Raw genomic sequence first — 21883 nt, 5'->3', positions numbered from 1 at the left:
TTGCGTGTTACGTGAACTCCAAGAAGAGCTAAACCCACACACAAAAATGCTATTTAACCTTAGCCTTACTTCGGGATATGTACCTGAACACTAGCATACAGCAACAGTGGTCCCACTCTACAAGGGGGGGGTGCCTCTGCAGACCCTGTAAACTACCGCCCCATAAGCTTAACCAGCCTGGTCTGCAAAGCTATGGAAAGAATCATTATGGAACTCATAAACAGAGACATAGGGTACCTACAGACACTTGACCCCACCCAGTTCGGCTTTGTAAAGGGCAGATCCTGCCTTTTAAACCTGGCTGACTTTTTCGAAACAGTCACTAGAGCCATTGATGAGGGCAAAGCAGTCCATACAGCATACCTGGACTTGGCTAAGGCCTTCGACACAATACAAGGCATCATAGATAAGCTCAACAGCTTAAAAGTAAACCCTTATGTCACTAGATGGGTTGCAAACTGGCTAAAGGACAGAACCCATAAAGTTAAAATCGCTGGAGGAATGTCAGACTCAAAGCCAGTCACAAGTGGTGTCCCACAGGGATCTGTCCTGGGACCCCTCTTGTTCGGCATTTATTTCTCAGTTGTTAAAGCAAACATGGGAGGGCTGTGGCTGGCACAAGTTCGCAGATGACTGCAGACTAGGCTCCATAGTCGATACACCAGCAGACACACACATCCTACAAAAAGGCCTCACAGAAACGGACAACTGGTGCCGGAGTCACGGCCTTAAACTTAATGCCAAAAAATGTATAGTCATCCCCTTTGGGAAAAACAAAGTACCCACAAATTACCACAAATTATCACATAGACAGCAACCCACTGAGTACGGAAAAAGTAATCAGAGACCTAGGGACCCAAGTCGACAGCGACCTCTCATTTGACACCCACGTTGCCAAAGTGGTTAGAAAAACATTCTACCTTGCACACCTCATCATGAAAGGATTCACATCCAGATCCAAGGATGTCATTGTACCCCTATATTCCTCCCTCATCAGACCCATGATTGAGTACAATGCCCCATTTGGTATGTACCTCACCCGGCATTTGCAACAGCTGGAGAGACCACAAAAGTACCTCACCAAGAGGATCAAGGGTCTCCAACATATGTCTTATTCTGCCAGACTAAAGAAACTTCAGCTCTATTCAGTAGCATACTGCCTGCTCAGAGGTGATCTCTTCCTGACGTACAAGGCCATGTCCAATCAGGATCTGATGGACATGCTCCACCTCAAAAAATCCAAATCCATCAGGACCACGAGAGCTAAAGACTTAAACCTCGGCACAAGTATGAATAGGACATGCTGGAGGGATAGATTCATAACCCAGAGGCTTCCCATGCTTTGGAACAAGATCCCAGTTCGTATTAGGCAGAGCCCTTCACTGACCCTCTTCAAGAGAAATCTTGATGAGTGGGTGGGAGATCGTAAGTTTACCCCAGGGGTCACATCTGTGTCAGTGCTAGACAGGGGCACATTAAACTAATTCTATTATATAAGGGGACCTTCATTGCGTCACTACTAGACAGAGGCACAGTATTCTAAATTTATTCTGTACATTTTTGTACCATTTCATGGGGTGGCAAAAGCCACATCACTATGGCTAGGCTTACAAATGCCCCAGGGCAGATAGCCGAGTACTATACTATGAAACTATGAAACAGATGCATCGGACTATGCCTGGGGGGCACACATGGCAGGACGGTGCATTCAAGGCATATGGACTGCAGATCAAAGGAATCTGCACATCAATCAAAAAGAAATGCTAGCTGTACAGAATGCTCTTGACAGCCTTCAAGGACCTCTTACATCCAGGACAGCTTATAATAAGGGCAGACACCACCACAGTAATGTGGTACATAAACAAGCAAGGGGGTACACACTCCTACCCTCTATGCAGGCAAGCAATCACCTTGTGGAACACAGCACTGGCTTACCAAGTTCAATTACAAGCTCGATTCCTGCCAGGAAAAAAGAACACATTGGCAGATGACCTAAGCAGGAACATCATGGATCCCCACGACTGGAAACTGGATGTTAAGTATTTGCAATGATAACTCAAAAATGGGGGCGTCCAGACATAGACCTGTTTGCCAACCCCCAAAATTATCAGCTATCAAAATTTTGCACCAGGACATTTCACCATCAAGCTTGGAAAGTGGATACACTCTCATTCAGTTGGAAAATGCTGACAGTATATGCCTTTCCTCCATTGCCCCTTCTCACAAAGGTGCTGCTGAAAGTCAGGATGGAGAGACCCCGAATGATACTCATTGCCCCAGACTGGCCACGCCAGCACTGGTACCCACTACTAAGGAACATGGCCCACCATGGATTTTACCACAAATTCCTCATCTGCTCACACAGCAAGACAGTCCGATTCTACACAGCCAGCTCAAAACCTTAAATTTGGCTGCATGGCAAATCACCTAAGCAACCAGCCAGCTCCTCTTTCACAAGCTGTTATGGATGCCATTCTGGAGGCCAGGAGGCCCAGCCCCAGGAAAGCCTACTCAGACAAATGGAAAATATTTTGCACCTGGAGCCAAGCTAAAGGCCAAAATACCCTTGAGCCGGACATACCTCAGATTCTACAATATTTATCTGAGATGTTACACAAAGGACTTTCTTTTTCATCTATTAAAAGCCACACCTGAGCTATTTCAGCTGACTACAACACGGATCCTCCCTTATTTTCACATCCACTTCTAAGGCAGTACCTCAGAGGGGCCAAAAACATTAGACTTCCCAGGACAGCACCAACACCAACTTGGGACCTCAACTTTGTTCTGGAAAAACTTACGCTGCCACCTTTTGAGCCAGCCTTCTCAACTGATTTAAAGTTTATATCATGGAAGACTGCCCTGCTGCTAGCAATTACTTCAGCCAGAAGAGTCTCAGAGCTACAGGCACTAATGGCAGTAGAGCCTTTCCTCATTTTTCATCAAGACAGAGTTTCTCTATGAACTAACCCCTCTTTTATGCCAAAGGTGGTATCCAGTGTGGCTCTAAATCAACCATCCATTTACCCACCTTCTTCCCAAATCCACAGAACAAAGGAGAAAGACTCCTGCATTCCTTGGACATTCACAGGCAACTACATTGCTACTTGGATAAAACTAAGGTTTTCAGAAAATCTGGCCAGCTTGTTGTATCCTATGCTACAGCATCACAAGGAAAGGCTATCTCAAAACAGACCATTTCCAAATGGATAGGACATTGCATACGTTTTTGCTACACCCATCATGGAAAACCCGTTCCTGCTAGCATAAGGCCCCACTCCACCAGGGCAGCAGCTACATCTCCAGCCTTCCTCAGGGGGGTGCCAACCAAGGATATTCTGGAAGCTGCAACTTGGAGTTCAGTACACACCTTCACCAAACACTATCACTTACCACTTTACTCTAAGTCTAGAGCTGGCTTCACCACTGCAGCTTGGCAGGGCCTTCTAGCCTCCTCTAACCCTGTTTGACTCCACCTCCCATCCTTAGCTTTGGGATTCAACCCAAGTGTGATGACTGCAGCAGGGTAACACGATGAACATGGTACAGTTTTGTACCTACCATAAATGTAGATGTTTGAGTGTATACCCTGCTGCAGTCCAGGTTACCCTCCCTCCATCCCCTCTGACCTAACTGAAACCTTTCAGTGCCTTAAAATCTGATACAACCTTTGTGGTGTATTTGCATATAGCTGGAGGAATGTTTTGATTGTGCTAAACTTTTATTACTGGTACTATCTACCGATCACATTTTGGGGGGGGGGGGCACCTGACATTTGGGGCAAGAAAAACTGAAGAAAATGGCATCGGACGTGTCTTATATACCCCTGGTGCACTGACGTCAGGGAAGGAGTGACAGCAACTGATGCCAGACCAAGACTTTGGAATTCGGGCCGACTGTGGGACCGCCTGACGGCAGGATAACCCAAGTGTGATGACTGCAGCAGGGTATACACTCGAACATGTACATTTATGGTATGTACAAAACTGTACTTTTCTGCTGCTTCTCCTACTAATAATACCCAGGAAAAGTCCAAGAAGGATAGAGACAGAGATGAAAGAGAGAAAAAAGTGGTGAAGGAAAAAAGATGATTTTTGGAAAAGATCCATTGATTGCAAACCTTTAAATGAGCCGGTATAGAAAACCTTCAGGCCCTCTCCTCTGCTCCTTTCTTGTATCTGGCATCAGCACCTATCTGGTCCTGATCCCTGGCCTCTTTAATTTTGACTTTGAACTGCATCAGTACCAAACCTTGCATGCCCAGAGTCCTTCAGTGCCTTTGGTGTCTGCTCCGTGTAGGTAACCATCACCAGTCATAACTGCCAACCCAGAAACGATGTTCTGGCTGTAACTGTCACCTGTTTGGTTCCAGTCTCCCTCGTTTATGGTTCTGAAGTTGGATAGGCCTTTGCGTTGACCCACTAAGCCATCTTCAAGGTCCTCATGATCTTCTAGGAAAGTTAGAAGTAGATTTAGACAAGATGATGTGGGCCTTCTTGAAGACACAGAATGGACTTTGAGATGTTTCCCTCCCCCTCTGCTCTGAGGTAGAAAGAACTGTGTCCCTCTCACTCCCTTTGTTTTTTCCTTCACTGGTCCGCATTTCAGATCCAGTGGTTCTGAATCAGACTCCTGTCTGCTTGATTGCCTTGTCTATGAATACTGCTTGATTGCCTTCAGCTTCACTTATGACCTTGATGCATTCAACTCCAGCTTTCTTGGAACCATCTGTTTCCTGGAGCCTGAAGGTCAGGGCTGGAGGCCTAGGGTCGGGGGTGACTCTGTGGGTTTCGGATCAATCCTCTGCTCCTTGATGCATCAGCCTTGGACAGCTCAGTTCTGGTATATGCCTCAGATCTGGCCTGGTTGGCGGCTAGTGTTTGTACTTCCCCAATGACTTTTTACCCAGTGAAGTCCGCCCCTAGATGTTCTTCGTTCCCCATTGCTGCAGTCCTTACTATTGGGTATAGTCCGCGTCCAGTCGGCCCGAATACCAGAGTATAAGGCTGACGTCGGTCAGGGCGCATTAGACTGACGACAGTACGTCAGGGTACTAATGCGCATGACCGACGTCATATCCTTAGTCTTTTGCCGCATGGTCGATGCAGAAGCATTTTGCGAGTGCAGGTTGGCGTTCTGAAATATTTCGAAACCGGGTTTCAGACCGAAACAGAGTTGGCTAAGTACCCGTTGGGGAACATTTTGGTTTTTCTTGCCTCAGTATTTAACCGGATGTCAGATTTAGTGAATAACTGTATTTCTTCTGGGATTCAGATACGTCATAGGGATTACCATACCTTGTGTTTACCTTGTTTAGGGCCTGAGCACGACGTTGTTGGTTGCCGCTCTTGTGCTAGGTTTAACAAACGCACTATTAAGAGGAGGTTAGACTGTGCCAGGTTAGTGTTTGGGAAGCGTTGCAATTATAAAATGCCGTCGGATGCTCCGGCCGCTTCCAAGAAGCGCAAGGACAAAAGAGCAAAGCCGGGGGTTGATGAACCGGCAGTCGCGGACGTCGGTTCTTTAGAAGGCTCAGTGGAGCCAGAGGTTTTGCCAGGTGTTTCCATGGAGTCTCAGGCAGAAACTTTACTGTTACAGGATGTGCCTTCTCAGGAGCTAGGCCAGGCTGAGGGGCTTCTCAGGTAACTGTTCTTCCCTCTCTTCCCAAGGTGGTTAGAGCCTCTCCTTCTGTTGCCAAAACTTCTTTGAGAGGTAGGCCTACTTTAGCTTCAGTGGGGGCTTCTCCTAGCATTTCGGGTTCTGTACCTAAGAAACATATGCTTAAAATGGCAGAAGATTTGATTACTATGATTAGAGGTTCTATGCCCCCGCCTGATAAGAGGCCTAGGGTGGAACCGAGTTTGATAGTTTTGAACATGCAAGTTAGATCTTTGGGAAATCAAGTACCCACTAATTCCATTTATGGAAACCCACTAGCGGTACTCTCAGATTCTAGGCCAAGACTCGCTCCTATTGACACTAATGGGAAGGGTAGAACCATTCCTGAACTTGATCTTGGTTTACCCAGATCAAGGATGTCATTGTACCCCTATATTCCTCCCTCATCAGACCCATGATTGAGTACAATGCCCCATTTGGTATGTACCTCACCCGGCATTTGCAACAGCTGGAGAGACCACAAAAGTACCTCACCAAGAGGATCAAGGGTCTCCAACATATGTCTTATTCTGCCAGACTAAAGAAACTTCAGCTCTATTCAGTAGCATACTGCCTGCTCAGAGGTGATCTCTTCCTGACGTACAAGGCCATGTCCAATCAGGATCTGATGGACATGCTCCACCTCAAAAAATCCAAATCCTTCAGGACCACGAGAGCTAAAGACTTAACCCTCGGCACAAGTATGAATAGGACATGCTGGAGGGATAGATTCATAACCCAGAGGCTTCCCATGCTTTGGAACAAGATCCCAGTTCGTATTAGGCAGAGCCCTTTCACTGACCCTCTTCAAGAGAAATCTTGATGAGTGGGTGGGAGATCGTAAGTTTACCCCAGGGGTCACATCTGTGTCAGTGCTAGACAGGGGCACATTAAACTAATTCTATTATATAAGGGGACCTTCATTGCGTCACTACTAGACAGAGGCACAGTATTCTAAATTTATTCTGTACATTTTTGTACCATTTCATGGGGTGGCAAAAGCCACATCACTATGGCTAGGCTTACAAATGCCCCAGGGCAGATAGCCGAGTACTATACTATGAAACTATGAAACAGATGCATCGGACTATGCCTGGGGGGGCACACATGGCAGGACGGTGCATTCAATTATATGGACTGCAGATCAAAGGAATCTGCACATCAATCAAAGAAATGCTAGCTGTACAGAATGCTCTTGACAGCCTTCAAGGACTTCTTACATCCAGGACAGCTTATAATAAGGGCAGACACCACCACAGTAATGTGGTACATAAACAAGCAAGGGGTACACACTACCCTCTATGCAGGCAAGCAATCACCTTGTGGAACACAGCACTGGCTTACCAAGTTCAATTACAAGCTCGATTCCTGCCAGGAAAAAAGAACACATTGGCAGATGACCTAAGCAGGAACATCATGGATCCCCACGACTGGAAACTGGATGTTAAGTATTTGCAATGATAACTCAAAAATGGGGCGTCCAGACATAGACCTGTTTGCCAACCCCCAAAATTATCAGCTATCAAAATTTTGCACCAGGACATTTCACCATCAAGCTTGGAAAGTGGATACACTCTCATTCAGTTGGAAAATGCTGACAGTATATGCCTTTCCTCCATTGCCCCTTCTCACAAAGGTGCTGCTGAAAGTCAGGATGGAGAGACCCGAATGATACTCATTGCCCCAGACTGGCCACGCCAGCACTGGTACCCACTACTAAGGAACATGGCCCACCATGGATTTTACCACAAATTCCTCATCTGCTCACACAGCAAGACAGTCCGATTCTACACAGCCAGCTCAAAACCTTAAATTTGGCTGCATGGCAAATCACCTAAGCAACCAGCCAGCTCCTCTTTCACAAGCTGTTATGGATGCCATTCTGGAGGCCAGGAGGCCCAGCCCCAGGAAAGCCTACTCAGACAAATGGAAAATATTTTGCACCTGGAGCCAAGCTAAAGGCCAAAATACCCTTGAGCGGACATACCTCAGATTCTACAATATTTATCTGAGATGTTACACAAAGGACTTTCTTTTTCATCTATTAAAAGCCACACCTGAGCTATTTCAGCTGACTACAACACGGATCCTCCCTTATTTTCACATCCACTTCTAAGGCAGTACCTCAGAGGGCCAAAACATTAGACTTCCCAGGACAGCACCAACACCAACTTGGGACCTCAACTTTGTTCTGGAAAAACTTACGCTGCCACCTTTTGAGCCAGCCTTCTCAACTGATTTAAAGTTTATATCATGGAAGACTGCCCTGCTGCTAGCAATTACTTCCAGCCAGAAGAGTCTCAGAGCTACAGGCACTAATGGCAGTAGAGCCTTTCCTCATTTTCATCAAGACAGAGTTTCTCTATGAACTAACCCCTCTTTTATGCCAAAGGTGGTATCCAGTGTGGCTCTAAATCAACCATCCATTTACCCACCTTCTTCCCAAATCCACAGAACAAAGGAGAAAGACTCCTGCATTCCTTGGACATTCACAGGCAACTACATTGCTACTTGGATAAAACTAAGGTTTTCAGAAAATCTGACCAGCTTGTTGTATCCTATGCTACAGCATCACAAAGGAAAGGCTATCTCAAAACAGACCATTTCCAAATGGATAGGACATTGCATACGTTTTGCTACACCCATCATGGAAAACCGTTCCTGCTAGCATAAGGCCCCACTCCACCAGGGCAGCAGCTACATCTCCAGCCTTCCTCAGGGGTGCCAACCAAGGATATTCTGGAAGCTGCAACTTGGAGTTCAGTACACACCTTCACCAAACACTATCACTTACCACTTTACTCTAAGTCTAGAGCTGGCTTCACCACTGCAGCTTGGCAGGGCCTTCTAGCCTCCTCTAACCCTGTTTGACTCCACCTCTCATCCTTAGCTTTGGGATTCAACCCAAGTGTGATGACTGCAGCAGGGTAACACGATGAACATGGTACAGTTTTGTACCTACCATAAATGTAGATGTTTGAGTGTATACCCTGCTGCAGTCCAGGTTACCTCCCTCCATCCCTCTGACCTAACTGAAACCTTTCAGTGCCTTAAAATCTGATACAACCTTTGTGGTGTATTTGCATATAGCTGGAGGAATGTTTTGATTGTGCTAAACTTTTATTACTGGTACTATCTACCGATCACATTTTGGGGGGGGGGGGCACCTGACATTTGGGGCAAGAAAAACTGAAGAAAATGGCATCGGATGTGTCTTATATACCCCTGGTGCACTGACATCAGGGAAGGAGTGACAGCAACTGATGCCAGACCAAGACTTTGGAATTCGGGCCGACTGTGGGACCGCCTGACGGCAGGATAACCCAAGTGTGATGACTGCAGCAGGGTATACACTCGAACATGTACATTTATGGTAGGTACAAAACTGTACTTTTCTGCTGCTTCTCCTACTAATAATACCCAGGAAAAGTCCAAGAAGGATAGAGACAGAGATGAAAGAGAGAAAAAAGTGGTGAAGGAAAAAAGATGATTTTTGGAAAAGATCCATTGATTGCAAACCTTTAAATGAGCCGGTATAGAAAACCTTCAGGCCCTCTCCTCTGCTCCTTTCTTGTATCTGGCATCAGCACCTATCTGGTCCTGATCCCTGGCCTCTTTAATTTTGACTTTGAACTGCATCAGTACCAAACCTTGCATGCCCAGAGTCCTTCAGTGCCTTTGGTGTCTGCTCCGTGTAGGTAACCATCACCAGTCATAACTGCCAACCCAGAAACGATGTTCTGGCTGTAACTGTCACCTGTTTGGTTCCAGTCTCCCTCGTTTATGGTTCTGAAGTTGGATAGGCCTTTGCGTTGACCCACTAAGCCATCTTCAAGGTCCTCATGATCTTCTAGGAAAGTTAGAAGTAGATTTAGACAAGATGATGTGGGCCTTCTTGAAGACACAGAATGGACTTTGAGATGTTTCCCTCCCCCTCTGCTCTGAGGTAGAAAGAACTGTGTCCCTCTCACTCCCTTTGTTTTTTCCTTCACTGGTCCGCATTTCAGATCCAGTGGTTCTGAATCAGACTCCTGTCTGCTTGATTGCCTTGTCTATGAATACTGCTTGATTGCCTTCAGCTTCACTTATGACCTTGATGCATTCAACTCCAGCTTTCTTGGAACCATCTGTTTCCTGGAGCCTGAAGGTCAGGGCTGGAGGCCTAGGGTCGGGGGTGACTCTGTGGGTTTCGGATCAATCCTCTGCTCCTTGATGCATCAGCCTTGGACAGCTCAGTTCTGGTATATGCCTCAGATCTGGCCTGGTTGGCGGCTAGTGTTTGTACTTCCCCAATGACTTTTTACCCAGTGAAGTCCGCCCCTAGTTGTCTGGCCTTGGCATTAGAGATTGTGGAGAGGATTCCATTCAGTTGGGGATTGGAGAATCTCACTTTGTGTTGGATGCAGCCTGACCCTCCAGTCTTCCTGAATTTTCTGTCACACATCATCCTCTTCAGGAGCATCTTGCATCACAAGGCCATGAATAGCCTTAGACCTGTAGTTCCCCTGCAACTTCTTTGACAAACCTTTTCAGTACTCCTGAAGAGTTGCCCAACTGCTAAACTCTGAAAGCAGTCTTGGAAGCTTGGCTCTTCACTTTTAAGCTTAGAAGGTCATCACCATAAAGACATAGGGAATTTGCAGACTTTGGATCCAACCCAGTTTGGATTTGTCAAAGGCAGATCATGCCTTTTAAACTTGGTTGACTTTTTCGAAACAGTCACCAAAGCCATTGATGAGGGAAAGGCAGTCCATACAGCCTACCTCGATCTGGCTAAGGCCTTCGATACAATACCCCACTCGGGTATCATTGAAAAACTCATCAGCTTAAATGTTAACCCATACATCACAAGATGGGTTGCAAACTGGCTGAGTGACAGAACCCACAGGGTCAGAGTTGCTGGCGCCATGTCAGACTCGAAGCCTGTCACAAGTGGTGTCCCACAGGGCTCAGTCCTGGGCCCACTCTTGTTTGGCATCTACTTTTCCAGTACAAGCAAACACAGGAGGGTTATGGCTGACAAAGTTTGCAGATGACTGCAAACTGAAGCCATAGTAGAAAACACATCTGACACAGATATCCTTCAGAAGGGTCTCACAGAAGCGGATAACTGGTGCCAGAGCCACGGACTAAAGTTAAATGCCAAAAATGCATAGTCATACCCTTCGGGAAAACAAGGTTACCCCTAGCTACCAAATAGGTGGCAATCCACTGACCACAGAAGAAGTTATCAGGGACCTGGGGACCCAGGTTGATAGTAGTCTGTCATTCGACACCCATGTAGCTAAAGTAGTTAGGAAGACCTTCTACATTGCCCACCTTATCATGAAAGGATTCTCATCTAGATCAAGGGAGGTCATAGTCTCCCTTTACTCATCACTCATCAGACCAATGATTGAGTACAATGCCCCATTCGGAATGTATCTGACCCGACACTTGCAGCAGCTGGAGAGGCCACAAAAGTTCCTCACCAAAAGGATAAAGGGTCTCAAAATCTGTCCTATGCTGCCCGACTGAAAGAACTCCAGCTCTATTCAGTCGCCACGCTTGCTCAGAGGTGACCTTTGCCTAACATACAAGGCCATGTCAAACCCAGATTTGATGAATATGCTTCACCTCAAAAATCTAGATCCATCAGAGCCACAAGGCGGAGACTTAAACCTCGACACGGTTATTAATAGGACGTGCTGGAGGGATAGATTCATCACCCAAAGACTCCCTATGCTGTGGAACAAAATCCCGGTACATGTGAGGCAGAGCACCTCGCTGGCCTTGTTCAAGAGAAATCTTGACCAATGGATGGGAGATCGCAGATATACCCCAGGGATTACCTCAGTGTCACTGCTCGACAGAGGCACAGCAAAATAATGGGTATAGTTCCCCATACTAAAGGGGTGGCGTAAGCCACAAAACGATGGGCTAGGCTTGTAAATGCCCTCGGGCAGATAGCCTAGTATGAACCTATGAACCTATGAACCACAGACTCCTGGGTGTTAAGTTGTCACCAGAGACTGCAGTATCCCTTTGCAAGTTTTACCAGACATTTCATCAAAGTCTTTTCTGGGCATTCCACTCCAGCAAAGAAAGGAAGCAGAAGTAAAAGTAGAAAAGCTGTTCTTAAGTAGTCATCCAGTCAGTCACTTTTAGGCATTGCCCTTCAGTCTCCCCACAAACTCTGGATGTTCACCAAATACTTTTCAGTGGCAGCAGCCCAGCCTGCAGGGATTCAGATTCTTTCCTTACCTGGACAAATGGCTCATTATGGTGTTGTGAAAAGCTTTGTTGATTCAATCGGGAGACTCCTTGTGCCATGTTTTAAGAACTACAGTGAGCTTTAAAAAATCTAAACTAGAATAAGTTCAAGCTTTGGAATTTATAGGATGCCATCCCGACACCTACTACTCAGATTGCTAGGTTTCAGCTGTCAAGGTTGTCATCTCTGTCTTCAAGCATGTCAGATTCATCTTCCACAGAGGCCACCACTTCTCTGATTTTTGGCCCTCTAAGTTCGCTGTCTCCTGCTACCATTTCGCTGGTTCCTCTTGCCAAGTTTTACATGAGGGTGTTTTAGCAGATTCTCTCAGTCCAGTGGTCTCTTGAGAACACATCCATTGCAGTATTCCATGAGACTCTCAGAGGTTTGTCACTGCCATGTGTCATGATGGCTAACATCTGACAATCTGTTGGCAGGAAGTCACTTGCCTTCCTCCCTGCACATTGTCATGGGACTACTTGGACTTCCTTGCATACATTTACTAAACATTATTCTCCACTATTTTCAAAGGGCTCCTGTCTTGATGTCACCCAAGGAGTAAGTAACTGGGGGTTCTCATTCAATAGTCAGATGGAATGAATAGGATATAATACTTAAGTAATAATATTGCACACATTGGTAACCCTAATATACTTTATTTCAGCACAAAGATCTGTTGCCTTGGCTCACCACCTTCCAAGGTTCAGTTATGGTACTTAAGTATTTACCATAATGCCAGATCATTTCAGCTGTGTCCATCTGATATGACAACTGCCTGCCATTATCTACTTCTGGAAGACCTATTTTATATGGAGAGCTGATGGGATTATTTATACTCTGGATTTTTTATACTCTGGATCAGCAAACTCAGTCTGACGAACCTTCACAAACAGGTGTATTATGGGAGGTGAACATTTTAAATGGACTAGATGCTGGAGCACTACTTTTTACCATGTTGGATCCAACAAGCAGCTTGAACAAATTCAGTATTAAGGGAAGCACATAATTACCATTTGTAATGCAATGTTTTATATGCTTTACTAGTTATCCTTTTTTAACAGCAGCTTCTGTTCTAGACTCTACTGAAAACTTTTACCAGAGCCCAGTCTTTCACTTAGCACTCTCCTATCTTTCTCAGTTTGCCTGTACTCTTATCAATCCCTGATAAGGAAAGCATTCTCTGACCTGCAGTACAAACTTCTGCTTGGTCTTAGTCCTTTTGCCAGAAAATTCCAGTCTCCTCTTTCCTATTTTCTATACCCCTGCTTTGCAGTCAACCCTACTGACTAAATCTCCTTTCTCTATTCTTTTGCTGGCTTAGTTCATAGAGTGCAACTTTATGAATGTAGTATTCTGTATGGTGCTGGTGGTGGTTGTTCTTGAGGATCTGCATCCAAAATCCTGTGCACTCCTTATTTCTCACACTCTTTCCCATTAATCATCATCATTTGATTTGTAGGAGATCAAAGGAGATTACTAGGCTATCGACCCGGAGGTCATTTTAAGCCTAGCCGTTTAAATCCAATGTAATACCATAGAAATGCTACTCAGTACTCAAGATTGCATTTAGTGATGACTGCCCATGTCCAGGAGGGCTGTGAGCTGTATCCCTGGTAAGAATTTGTGGCATCCCATCCACTTGTCCAGGTTCCTCTTGAACAGTCTCGTAGAGGTGTTCTGTTTGATATGAATTGGTAGCCTGCTCCAAAGATGTGGCAGTCGCTGGGAGATAAAGCTGTCCTTCCAACATGTCCTGTTTAAGTTGCAGGCCATATTTGGGTACCTGAAACAAGTAGCCCTACTCCCGTTTGATTTGTGGATATGCAGCAAGTTCATTAGGTTTGGGTCTTGGATTGCACTATAGGCCAGGCATTCTTCTTCCCTAAGAAGTCTATGCTACACAGAGCATAGTGACGGGGACTTTAGTTGGGCTGTCTAAGGCATATGCTGCAGCCCCTTGATCTACTTTGTTAGAAATCTCTGAGGACTTTCTAATTGCTGCAGGTGTTTAGTGTACAGTACGTTCCAAATGGAGTGTTCTACTCAATTATGGGCCAGATAAGTGCTGAGTATAGGGGGTTATAACTTCTTTTGCTCTCGAGGTGATGTCTTTGCTAATCAAGTGTGCTATGTAGAAAGCTTTCCTTACTACAGTAGACACATGGTGGTGGAAGGTCGCAGTCAAGTTGTGATCCTAGGTCCCTTACGACTTCATGGGTACTTAAGGTGGTGGTGTTTTGATAGTGTGAGGGCACATTGTGCCAAATAGAATGATGATGCTTTTATTTGCCTTCAGTTTGAGACCATGGCTAATACACCAGTCGTTGGACTGCATTGAGACCCTCCTGGAGTATACTGATATAATTTGGGGATTCAATGATTGCACCTAGTTTGCAGTCATCTGCAGATTTGGTAAGCCACAACCCCTTAGTTTTGAGTTGAACTTCTGAGAAGTATATACCAAACAGTAGTGGGGCCAGCACTGACCCCCTGTGGCACCCCAGTGGTAACAGGTCTGCTGGTTGATGTGGAGTCACCCACTTTGATAGTGTGTGTCCGGTTTGTGAGCCAGTTGGTGACCCAACTTACAGCAAAGGGTTTTACATTCAGTTTCCTAAGTTTATCGGTAATTCTTAAATGTGGGATTGTGTCGAAAGGCTTTGCCAGGTTGCAGTATGCTGTGTGCACATATTTGCTCTCACCAATGGTCTTGGTCACATTTTCAAAGAAATCCGCCAGATTAAACAGGCAGGATCTGCCCTTCATGAAGCTGAATTAGGTAGGATCCAGGGTTTGAAGGTCACCTATGTCTTTAGTTATGAGGTCCATGGCCTTTCAGATAAGGCTGGTCAGGCTTATGAGTCTGTAATTCCCTGGGTCTGTTGCTAGGCCACCTTTGTGGAGGGGAATAACTGTTGCTGTTCTCCATTCCGCAGGAACAAAGCCTGTGGTTAGGCTATGAAAAAAGGGTACTTAGTGGTGATGTTAGTTCATGTTTTAGCCTGTTTAGAAGACAGGCTGGGATGTCATCTGGAACCACAGAGGCAGTGTTTTATTTGCCTTGAACAAGGCTTTGAGGATCTGCTCTTCAGATATGTGGGGGGTGGGTCTTGGGTGAAAGTTTGTTGCAAATTAGGAGGGGATAAGGGAGTGAAATTTTGGCAAACCGATTCGCTACCAGGTTTGCTATTTCTGTGGGGATCAGTTTGTGTGATACCGTTGGCCACTAGTTCTGCACATGATTGGGCCTACCCTTTAGGTTACATACATAGCTGTAAAAGGCCTTATGGTTATCCTTGGCTGTACTTGCTAAGTGTCTCTCAAAGGAGCCCTTGGAGTATTTGATAAGTTGTCTTATTTGCTTGTTGAAGCTGAGAAGGGTGCTTTTTCATTGTTGGGGCCTTGCCTTTAATTTCTTGGACAGCAGCTTTTTGCATTTATTGTAAAGTTTGTTGATGCTGGATGTCCACCATGGCAGCTTGTGTTTATTTAGGGCTCTAGCTTTGATTCTTTCTGGAACAGCCGAGTTTATACACTTATACAAGTGGTTGTGCAGGGCTTTAGTGTAAGCTTTGGCGTAGTTCCCACTTCCAGCTTGGGGTGGTGGGCTTGGAATGCATTTATATCTTCACTTAGGAGGGTATAGTTTGCCTTGGTGAAGTTTTTTAGTGTGATTTCACCCCTTGTGAGTTCTGGTGTTAAGTCGAGCTTGAAGGTGATTGATTTGTGGTCAGTTTTAACTACTGAGGGTCCGACATTTGTGGCAGTGCATCTGAAATGTTTGTTCCCCTTGTCGGGACATGGACAGTTTGTTCCAGGGCATTTGAATTAACAAAATCAAGGAACTTTTGCACTAGCGAGTTAAGGCTGGCGTAGATTTCCCAGTTGATGGTGGGATAATTGAAATCTCCCATAACCAGTGTGTTCAGTGAAACTTGGATGGTCTCCAGTTTGGTCAGGTAGGCTTTGTGGACATTGTGACTCATGGAGGGGAGCTATAACTGGTTATGACTTGAATGGGGGTTTTAACCCACCGTAACCTGGACCTGGACTAACTCCATTAAGTTGTTCAGTCTAACTAGACGGGAGATGAATTTATCTCTAATGTAAATTGAAACAACACCTCCTTTGGTTTTCACACACTCATTTTGCGTTCTAGAAGTGTGGAAGGCATTGTAGCCTTGCAAGGCCGGGGTACTCTCTGCGGTCTTAAACCAGGTTTCTGTGACTGCACATACGTCTCCATCTTCTAGTGATAGAAGTGCTTACAGGGAGTGCAGTTTTTGGTTTAAGCTCCAAGAATTTAGCAGCTGACCTTTATTTTATTCTGATTGGTTAATTTCATGTCAGTAATGGTGTTTTCGAGACCTTGCCTAAAAAAGACACTATGGGGGAGGCAAGAGCCTTTGCCAGCAGCCGAAAGCCTAGAGGTGCCAGGTGCAAACCGTCTCTGGCAAAGCAACGAGGTTTGGTCGACCATGGCTTCCTATGCTTACAGGAGCTGGATCCCTTTTGGATGACACCAAAAACTGAGCCAATTATTGAAATCAGTCATTTATTGTTTATACTGTGGCATCATTCTAGATGAGCGTAGTATTTTGCTCGAGGCTAGGGACATACCGACCCTGGGACACATACTCAGAGCCCAACCATGTGTCTTTCCATATAGTCCACTGAGGTACATCTCCGGTCATTCACACCAACATGAACTATGACAGAGGCATAATGGTACTTGTTGCTGCGAGACCTGAGTGCATGTGTGATCTGATGAATCCTGGCACCAGACAGGCAGCTGACAGTGACTTTCTCCTTGTCCACCCTGGTGAGTGAGAGATCGTATGTCTCACTATTAAGTCTCCAATGACTATAACATTTGTTTTTTGAGTGTTGCGCCTTATGGGCTTGGTAGGTGAGACACTGGTGTTGCTGTGTGCCATGGGGACTGTGTTTAGCTGTAGCAGTCTTGTGTTTTGGAGGTCTCTGATGTTTTGGTAAGTTTTATGAGAGAACCAGTGCATATGGATTTACATGTTTGATGCGTACTATGTGTATGAGTAGTGGTACTATGAGGATATGTAGTGGTGGGTGAGTTGACAGCCTTCTCCATGTTACTGTTTTGAGTGAGCGAGAATATGGATTCTAGATTATTGGTGTAAATACATCTCACGCAGTCTGTACTAGTGTGTTATTAGTAGAGGGTTGTCTGTACATGAGGCAGTTTCAAGACCCAAGTCAACAAGGTTGCCAGGAGAAACAAGGGTAGTCAAACTCTCCATAATGCTAGGTTGAAGACCTTTGTCACTGGGGGTGGCTATTCAGAATCAATCACAGAGGAGCTCAGTGGATGGATATTTTTGCCTGGTTTTTAGGGAAAATTTATTGAATTTAAGTGCCAGCTGTGGCACACAACTCCGCGGCAGTGCGTGGTGCTGCGTGACACACACAAAAGCAGAAATCTGCTCAAATGCAGAGCCTAAACACCAGAAGCTAACAACTTGAAAAAAAAAATAAAAAGATTTAAAAGGAACAAAGGGGATGCTTGTTCCAAGCCCTAGACCACCAGCCTCCTTGTACCAGACAGGTCTTAATCAGCACATTTCTCTCACAAAAGTGCAGATAGGCCCCTTCCATTCCAAGATGGCCTGGAAAACATGTTCAGAAGAAACAAACCACTACAAACAGTTCCAGAAGCAGCAAGCCTGTATTTGGACTGTGCTACAGCTACTAAATAATCTAGTTTCAGCATGAAACACTAGAGAATGTGTAAAACAGCAGAAAAATAGCAGTGAGACAAAAAATGTTTAAAACAGCAGAAAATCAGCAAGGAAACTCAAAAGAATGTTTTAAAACAGTTAACAGATAAGTTATTTAAACAGTGCTTGGTGGGAAAACCAGAACAAGAAGAACAGATAGCTTAAAAACAGTGAAAAATACCAGTAAGTACTTAAATGGTGAAACTGACAAAAAAGCTTTGTAAACAATGAAAACAGTAAAATTCAATTTTAACAGGCACAGTAAAGCAGACAATTGGAGTACAACAGTGTAGTTTAGTACACAGCAAATCATTACAATACAAAAGTAGGCGGCAGGCAATAAAAAGTGCATTAAATAGTATAAATAAGCAAAAACAGGAAAGTTATGTATTTTGGGAAGCTTAGAAGCCTCTTTGCTCTGAGAGTGTTGATGGAGAAGTACAGAGAATGTCGGAAGGAGTTTCATTGTGTTTTTGTAGACTTGGAGAAAGCATATGACAGGGTGACTAGAGAGGAGTTGTGGTATTGTATGAGGAAGTCAGGAGTGTCAGAAAAGTATGTAAGAGTGGTACAGGATATGTACGAGGGTAGTGTGACAGCGGTGAGGTCTGCGGTGGGAGTGACAGATGCGTTTAAGGTGGAGGTGGGGTTACATCAAGGATCAGCTCTGAGCCCTTTCTTATTTGCAATGGTGATGGACAGGTTAACAGACAAGATCAGAAAGGAGTCCCCGTGGACTATGATGTTTGCAGATGACATTGTGATCTGTAGTGAGAGTAGGGAACAGGTGGAGGAGACCCTGGAGAGATGGAGATATGCTCTAGAGAGAAGAGGAATGAAGGTCAGCAGGACTAAGACAGAATATATGTGTTTGAATGGAGAGGGAGGATAGAGCAATGGTGAGGATGCAAGGAGTAGAGGTGGCAAAGGTGGATGAGTTTAAATACTTGGGGTCAATAGTTCAGAGTAACGGTGAGTGTGGAAGAGAGGTGAAGAAGAGAGTACAGGCAAGATGGAGTGGGTGGAGAAGAGTGTCAGGAGTGATTTGTGACAGACGAGTACCTGTAAGAGTGAAAGGGAAGGTCTACAAGAGGGTAGTGAGACCAGCTATGTTATATGGGTTGGAGACAGTGGCATTGACAAAAAGGCAGGAGTTTGAGCTGGATGTGGCAGAATTAAAGATGTTAAGATTTGCACTGGGTGTGACGAGGGTGGACAGGATTAGGAATAAGTATATTAGAGGGTCAGCCCAGGTTGGAAGATTTGGAGACAAAGCCAGAGAGGCACGATTACGTTGGTTTGGACATGTGCTGAGGAGGGATGCTGAGTATGTTGGGAAAAAGATACTAAGGATGAAGCTACCAGGTAACAGGAAAAGAGGAAGGCCTAAGATAAGGTTTATGGATGTGGTGAGAGAGGACATGCAGGTGGTTGGTGTGATAGAGCAAGATGCAGAGGACAGGAAGAAATGGAAACAGGTGATCTGCTGTGGTGACCCCTAACGGGAACAGCCGAAAGAAGATGATGATGATGAGATGCCTCTAGTCGTCTGGTATCTCAGCTCAGAGTTGTGGCTGGTAGCCCACCTCAGTTCAGCTTGGTACAAATGAGGAAAAACTTGCTCAAATGCAGGGCCTACATACCAGAAGCTACAAACTTTAAACAATACTTTAAAAATATTCAAAAGGACCAATGAGGATGCTTATTCCAAGCCCTAGACCTTTCTCCCTTTACCAGACGTGTACCAATCACCAAAATTCTCTCATGAAAGTGCAGATAGGCCCCTTCCAATCCAATGGCCTGGAAAACGTACTCTGAACAAACAGTTCCAGAAGCAGCAAGCCTGTATCTAGACTATGCTACGGCTACTAGCTTACCCCAATTTTAGTGGTAAACACTAGATAATGTTTAAAACAGCATAAAAATAGCAGTGAGACAGTAAAAAAATGTTTAAAACATTTTATTAGTTCATAGGTGTTTACTAGGCTAACAACCACATTCCGGTTTCCCATCCAGTTGTCCAAGTTGCACTTGAATTGGGTTAGGGAGGAACTCAACTTCACATGGATGGGGAAGCCTGTTCTATAGACGTGGTAGTCTCTGGGATACATACCTATCCCTCCAGCAGGACCCATATATATCACGGGCAAGGTTTAAGTCTTTATAACTGGTAATTCTGGTGCTGTTTGTTTTTTCGATGTACTGGAGGTCTATCAGAGTGGGGTCTGACGATGCTCTCTATGCCAGGCATAGATCTCCCCTCAAAAGCCTGTAGGAGACAGAATACAGGGATAAGGCGGTCTGCAAGGACTTTTTACTCACATTCTGTATTCTTTTAATGAGGACATCTGTGGACATTCCAGTTGTTGGGTATGCCTGGTTAGGTACATACCCAAGGGGTCATTGTACTCGCTATGTCTGATGAATGCCGAATACAATGCAACCGTGACTTCCTTGGACTTGGATGCCATACCTTTGTTTATAAGTTGCGCAATGTCGAATGATTTCCTCACCACTGTAGACACATGATGGAGATTACTATCTGTGTATGTCCCTAAGTCCCTGACTACTGGGTCAGCTGTAAGGGGTGTGCTGTCAACATGATAGTTACCATTAATGAATGACTTCCCAAAGGATACTATTATGCATTTCTTGGCTTTTAATTTTAGCCCATGGCTCTGACACCAGTTGTATTTTTATGCCAGCCCATCCTGGAGAACATTTGTGTCAGTGTGAGATTCAGTTACAGCTCCTAATTTGCAATCATCTGCAAATTTAGTCAGCCAGAGATCACTGACATTGGCCTTGACTTCTAAGAAGTAAATGCCAAAAAGGAGCAGTCCAATGGCTGATCCCTGAGGGACTCCCCTTGTGACTGGCCTCTTTGTAGAGGTGGACTTCCCAATTCTAACTTCCTGCTTGTGAGCCAGTTAGCTATCCACTGGGTGATGTATGGGTTTGTACCTAATCTGTTGAGTTTGTCAACAATGCCCAAGTGAGGTATTGTATCAATTGCCTTGGCCAGGTCAAGGTACACAGTGTGCACAATTTTGCCCTCCTCCTTTGGTTTGGTAACCTTCTCAAAAGTCCACCAGGTTGCATGGGCATGATCTGCTATTGACGAAACCAATCTATGATGGGTCCAGTGTCTGGAGGTTTACTATATCTCTGTTGATCATCTCCATGATAATTCTTTCCATGGCTTTACATACAAGACTAGTGAGACTTGCGGGTCTGTAGTTTCCAGGGTCTGTAGATAGCCCACCTTTGTGCAGAGGGATGACTGCTGCCTTTCTCCATTCATGAGGCATGAAACCTGTATAGAGGTTACAGTTAAATAGTAATTCATGAGGCCCTGATAGGTCATGTTTTATGCTATTTAGAAGGCATCCTGGGATAGTGTCTGGGCCCACTGAAGCAGTGTTCTTGGTCTTAGAACATTAAGGACCTGTTCCCTAGTGATAGTAGGGGGGGTTATATTTGATGATATTTCCTGAGTGAAGATTGGGGGGGGGGGGGTAATGATGGAGCTGAATTTATCAGCCAGGAGGTTTGCTACGTCTTCTGACTCGGTATAGGTGCCTCCATTTACAATGAGCTCTGTACACAGTTGTGCATTGCTTTTGAGGTTGCAGACATAGCTAAAGAATGCTTTGTGGATGTTCATTGTGTTTCACTGCTGCAGTCATTACACTTGGGTTATCCTGCCGTCAGGCGGGCCTGCAGTCGGCCAGAGTTCCAAAGTCTTGGTCCGGCGTCGGTTGCTGTCGCTTCCTCCCTGACGTCAGTGCACCAGGGGTATATAAGATGCAGTCGATGCCATTTTCTTCAGTCTTTCTTGCCGCGCAGTACCCGAAGCAAAAGCAGTTCGCAAGTGCCGGTCGGCTAACTCCTGAGATATCTAATTCGATTTTCAGAACCGAAGTCTTCAATAAAGCTAAGTACCCCATTGGGGAAACTTTTTCTTGCCTCAGACCGATGTCAGTAAAAGTTAATAATTGTATTTCTTGTGGGAAGCAAATACCTCATTCTTACTGTATTCCATGCCTAGGCCCAGATCACGACGTCACTAATTGTCGGTTTTGTGCTAGATTTAACAAGCGCACTATTAAACGTCGGCTTGATTTTGCTCGCCATTACTTTGGCCAAGGATTTAATTATACCATGCCATTGGAGCAACCGACTACCGGAATACACAAAAAATGCAAAGACAAGGATA

General features: G+C 45.1%; 1 protein-coding gene across 2 annotated transcripts in view; it reads left to right on the top strand.

The window, feature by feature from the left end:
* The window catches only part of AGO2 (argonaute RISC catalytic component 2), a 2267075-nt gene that overhangs the window by 2011056 nt on the left and 234136 nt on the right, over positions 1 to 21883 (top strand). The gene's annotated exons all lie outside the window — the stretch shown is intronic.

This window comes from Protopterus annectens, chromosome 3.part1 (assembly GCF_019279795.1).
Source record: "Protopterus annectens isolate FY-2018-M chromosome 3.part1, PAN1.0, whole genome shotgun sequence".
NCBI lineage: Eukaryota > Metazoa > Chordata > Ceratodontiformes > Protopteridae > Protopterus > Protopterus annectens.
The sequence above is the reverse complement of the archived record's forward strand: the minus strand, read 5'-3'. Positions and strand labels throughout refer to the sequence as shown.